General features: G+C 42.9%; 1 protein-coding gene across 1 annotated transcript in view; it reads right to left on the reverse strand.

Annotated features, from left to right (window-relative positions):
• The window catches only part of LOC146965589 (DNA-binding protein SATB2-like), a 47,094-nt gene extending 43,886 nt beyond the window's left edge, over positions 1-3,208 (reverse strand). The window contains exon 1 of the mRNA XM_085766236.1: positions 3,031-3,208. The gene's annotated coding sequence lies outside the window, so the exon portion shown is untranslated. The remainder of the gene's footprint in view (positions 1-3,030) is intronic.
• Positions 3,209-6,000: the final 2,792 nt, after the last annotated feature.

Below are 6,000 nucleotides of genomic sequence, written 5' to 3' on the forward strand. Positions count from 1 at the left end.
ACACACACTGACAGACACGCAAACCACACAAACCACACTACACACACACTCTGCTTTAACACTCCAGAGACCACACACACACACACACACACACAGACACAGACACACACACACACAGACACACACATGTGCACAACGTGACACACTGTCAGTGTGATGCTGCTGCAGTTTATCAAAAGGTTCCTCTTATTTTGTCCACTCACTCCCTGCACACGCACACACACACACACACACACACACACAACACACACACACGTACGTCCAGCAAGCAGAAGTTCAACTTTACTGTAACACACACACACACAAACGCACAAATGCACGCACACACACACTCTCACATTGATTCCAATCCGCTCCACCACCACAGCTCAGCAGCTTCACCACAGTGGGAATGGACTTGGGTTTGTGTGTGTGTGTCTGTGTGTGTGTGTGTGTCTGTGTGTGTGTGTGTGTGTGTCTGTGTGTGTGTGTGTGTGTGTGTGTGCAGTATATTGAAACACACACACACACACACACACACACACAGACACACACACACACACACACGCTGAATGAGAGACAGTTGTGTGCAGAGCATCATTAGTGAAGCTCTCTATCTAATCAGCTGTTTAACACCGACACACCCAGAGCATGTATGAACACACACACACACACACACACACACATACACACACATACACACATACACACATACACACTAATACACACACATACACACACAGGTCAGATTATTAATGAGTTAATTCAGTTTCATTAAATAAAAAGATAAAATAAATAAAATCTAACCCCTTTAGCTGTGAATTTACAGTTTGAACCTTTATAGTTTTGAGGTGGTGAGTTCAGGGACCGTCAGTAAATCTGAACATCAGAGCAGCAGCTGCTCCATTAAACATTAAAACTCCGCTCAGTGTAAATATGAGTTTCCTGCATCTTTAAACTTCTCCTTACCCCCCTCCCCCCCTCCTTTTTATTTTCCACCTCCCGTCAGACTTTGCGCGCGGCCTCGTCAACTTTTTACACGCAGGCCACAAACATCACGCGCCTCCGTCCGTCCGTCCGCCTCGCGCTGCTTTACTTTAAAATGCAGATCATTATTTATTATTAACTATTATAATTCTTTATGTATTTTATTTTATTTGAATGAGAGAAGAGGCTGAAAACGTTTCCTTAATTATAATGAATTATCAGATCTGATATAGTTGTAATGATCCAGCTGCAGTTTGTGCAAAATAAATGTTCTGCTCAGTTTACCTGCTCGGAGATAGATAATAATAATAATAATAGTTATAATAAGAATATTAATAATAAGGTAACACTTTACAATAAAGGTCCCTTAATTAACGTTAGTTAGTTCATTATTAAGCATTATTATATAAACTAATGTGTTAATTAATGCGGAGTAATGCATACATAATGATAACTAATGATATTATTCAACTTTTATTATTACTTCATAATTTATTAACTAACTTTGAGTAGTAAACATTAACTGCTATCTACAGTAATAGGCTACATTAATGAATGTGTTTCCTAATCCTCAGTAATACATAATAATGATTGTTAATATATCTGTAAACAGTTAATTAATGCTTAATAATGTACTAATAACGTTAATTAAGGGACACGTATTGTAAAGTGTTACCTATAATAATAATAAATAGTGGTTTTGTGTCTCTGCTGCTGCTCCGTCGTCAAGGTCACGGAGGCTCCGGTGAGACCGTGAGACGTTCACGTGTCAGTGGGGAGGAAAAGGTATAGGCTAGGGTCTCGTGCTTCTTTTTCAGTTGGGGTGCAACCTGTTGTTTGGGGCTCGTGCATATACTATGCGAGGAGCTCAGACTGTGATTATTGATTATAGATTATAGGTGCTGATCAGTGACAGGATGCAGCAGCTGGATGCAGGAGCTCCGGCCGGACCACCGGGACTCAGCCGAGGCCGAGGCCGAACATCGTGCACCTTCCCCGGCCAGACCTGAGCTCCGTCACCGCCTCGAGTCCCGGAGCTTCACCCACATCCACACTGCAGGTCCGTGTACGTGCGTGTTTCTGTGTGTGTCTGTGTGTGTATATATGTAGGCTGCTATATATGTGTGTGTGTGTTTTATTCGTGCTGGTTGTGTGACAGTGACTCTATTATTCAAACCCCTGCGCGTGTTAATTAGTAACGTCACCGACACCTCGCTCACTGATTGGTCATTAATTATTATTTTTCTTTAAAGTTAAAAAGTGACAACGCGTCCTGAGGTGACGGATGAAGAGACGTTCACTGGTTTCTATTAAAACTGGATTTATTCGCTCTGTCTCTCTCTCACACACACACACACACGCAGCCACAGTATATTATAGGATGTATGTTTGTGTGTGTTTATGTTTTAAAGTGATAAAGTTTAGGTTTTTTTTCTGAAAATGTTTTTAAACCAGAGAGGTTTTTGCAAAGATTCAATAAAATATTTAAATATTCAAATAAAGATATACAGAAATACAGATGATTAAAATAAAAACTGATGACTTGAATTCATCATATTTAAAAACATCTCATAGCCAACATCTACAGTTTAATATATTATAGCTATTTAAAACACCTGACTAATATCAGAATATACATAGACTTCTCTCTTTTTAAAGGAAACACACTGAGAACTTAAACATCTCAATTATCGATCACAGTTATTAATATGGTTTATTATAGAAATCAGTTTCAGCTCATTTTAATTATTTTAACCACAATTATTATACTGCTCTGAGATGTTATTATTAGAATTCTATTATTATTAATAATAATAGATATAATAATAATAATAATAGTTCATATTTGTATCAATTGTAAATGTGAATTTTGGTGCAAATAAAAAGTTTCCTATCAGTTGTGTGTATTTTCTCACAGCCTAAAATCCTTTTGTATTTACTTCACAGTGAGTTTATTGAGAATGAGTGTGTGTGTAAGCGTGTGTAAGCGTGTGTAAGTGTTTGTAAGTGTTTATAAGTGTGTGTAAGTGTGTGTGTGAGTGTGTAAAGTGTGTGTCCACTCACTGTTCACGGTGTGTCTGTAGCGCTGCTGGCCGCTGACGAGGCTCTGTCCATTGATCAGCAGTAGTGACTCCAGGGCTGAGCTGAGCTGATCCCGGACCGAGTCTGAGGCAGCGGAGTGGGAGTGGGAGTGGGAGTCTGAGTGGGTCCGGATGCGCCACGGAAAGAGAGAGTGTGTGTGTGTGTCCTGTGTGTCCGATCCAAGCGCACACAGACACAAAAAAACAAAAAACACTTGGACTTTTTTTTCCTGTCGCGCCTCAGAGCTCCAGTCCTCCTCCCTCAGTCTGAACTCATCGCCTCATCCTCGGAAACGGAAAACACTCGGAATAAAAACACGAAAAAAACAAAAAAAACTACAGCAAAAAGGGCGAGAAAGACACAAAAAAAGAGCCGGGAATCGAACACAGCGCGCAGCAGCGGAGAAGCAACAAGACGCAAACAGCCAAACTGAGTGTAAAGAGAGAGTGGAGCAGCGGGACTGACTGAGACGGAGCAGCAGATCGAGGAGGGATCGAGTCCAATCACAGTACTGTGTCACTTTCAATCTCCGCTGTGCCAAACGGGCGCTGCGCTGCACGGACTGATAGAGGGAGGAGAGAGAGAGAGAGAGAAGGAGAGAGAGAGAGAGAGGAGGGGAGGAGAGACAAAGAGAGGGAGGGAGGGTGAAGAGGAGGAGGAGGAGGAGGGAGGAAACTCATCTCACCCTCCAGCTCTTCAGCGCTCAGTTTTATAAGCACAAATAAAATCACTATAGCAAAGTTTTTTTGTGCGTAAATGCGTTTTTTTTTGGTTATTTTAAGCCTTTTTCTTTTCTTTTTTCTTTTTTTTTTTTTTTTTTTACATAAGCGACAGTAAAGACGCAGAGAGGGCTTCACGGCCCGTGGGATTTAACAGCTCCCACATGCGACTAAACGCTCTGTTCTCACTTCATCCACAAACAGCTGTGGAGTATAGGATCTAGTTGTTGTTTTTTATTTCATGAACCATAGATATCTGATATCATCACGCCAATAAGTAGCCTAATAATAATAATAATAATAATAATAATAATAATAACCCCCCCCCCTCCTCTGTGACGTCAGAGTCGTGGTCTTCTCCTCCTCTCTGTTAATGATCAGCCTGACACTTGACAGACAGATGTCACCGTCTCTCAGGCAGATAAGGAGGAAGCCTGCGAGGGTCAAATCACTCACACGGAATAGTTTTTTTCTTTTCTTTTTTGACATTGACACTACTGTGTGCGCGTGCGTGTGTGCGCGTGCGTAGGCTATGTGCGTTGTGAGACTCATCAGCTGATGTTTCTCTGTAATAAACTGGAGAAGCTGCTGCAGGTAAAACTGATGCATTGAATATAGTAGACATTTGCGTGTGTGTGTGTGTGTGTGTGTGTGTGTGTGTGTGTGTGTGTGTGTGTGTGTGTGTGTGTGTTGTGTTACTTTCTACTTCTTAGCAGCTCTTAACATCAGTTTGTTACAACAGTTACAGTCACATCCACAGTTTAACGAGAGCAGTTGTTGAGCAACACGACGAGCGAAGCCACAGGGTTTGCAACATCGGCCACACACACACACACACACACACACACACACACACACACATAGAGAGAGAGAGACTGTGGCTGCTGCGCGTAAAACTGTGTCCAAGTGTGTGTTTCAGTGTGTGTAGTGTCAGTGTGTTGCTATGTGAGGACAGATCTGTGGCCTCCAGAGCCGCCGGGGGGTTGGAGGGAAGCTGCCCCGGGAACAGAGCGCTGCAGGCCGGGGAGAGCTGGGCTCAGGCCCCGCTGTCTCTCCGGAGCTCTGGAGCTCCTGGTCCATGGTCTTCTTCATCTTCTCACCTCGTTGTCACTGGGTTAATGACGCAGTCGCTACGTCACTACGTCACATCGTCACTACGTCACCAACACTGGACCTGAACCTCTGTCTCACCTGGATCACACCTGGACCTGCAGCTGGATCAGAGAGAACCGGTCCAACAGGTCACACTGCTCACTATGATGATGATGAAGATGAAGCAGTGTGTGTGTGTGTGTGTGTGTGTGTGTGTGTGTGTGTGTGTGTGTGTGTGTGTGTGTGAGTTATTTCTCCGCGTGAAGCCCGTTAAACTGCGGTTTGAGCGGCGCGAGGCCAAACTGGAGCCCGCGCGCAGCTTATTTCATCTGAAATTAAACAGCTGAGGCGCGTGAACCTGATAAACTCCTGCGGGCGGGAAAACATTTAGTCTAGTGGAGTTTTTTATTTCTTTTTCTTTTTTTTTAATTTAATTTAATTTTTATTTTTTTATTTTTCATTTCACAGAGTCTCAGTGACCGTGCGCGAGGCGAGCTCACCGTTAACTGATTAAATAATATTAATCAGTGTAGAGGTGACGTCACAGCTTTTTACCAATTAAAACAATAATAGCCTAATAATAATAATAGAATAGGGCCTAATAATAATAATAATAATAACAATAATAATAATAATAATAATAATAAGAGGCTAATAATTATAATAATGACAATGACGTCACAGTGAGCGTGCTAAACGGGATTCAGAGTTTTGTCTGAGGGGCACGTGCGCTTCACTGCTCGGTGTTTGTTCCTCCTGCAGCGCGAGGCCCTGAATTATTGAAGCCCGCGCGGCAGGAAAAGCGTCGGCCCCAGGTTCGAGTCCGAGTCCTGTCCGCTGCGGCTCTCTGCCTCTGGTGCTTCTTGGAGGAGGAGGTGTGTGTGTGTGTGTGTGTGTGTGTGTGTGTGTGTGTGTGTGTGTGTGTGTGTGTGTGTGTGTGTGTGTGTGTGTGTGTGTGTGTGTGGGTCTAGGATCGAGTCCAAACAGTGTAAAACGCCGCGAAGTTCAGATGAAATATTGATCCGTGAAACAGAAACTGACTGAATAAATGGATCTAAACACACACACACACACACACACACACACACACAGCTGAGCGTTCAGAAGGTTTTCTGTGTCTTCTGTCATTAGTTTGTTGAAC

The sequence above is a fragment of the Trachurus japonicus genome, chromosome 21, assembly GCF_045865225.1.
Source record: "Trachurus japonicus isolate A0001 chromosome 21, Traja_1.0".
NCBI lineage: Eukaryota > Metazoa > Chordata > Actinopteri > Carangiformes > Carangidae > Trachurus > Trachurus japonicus.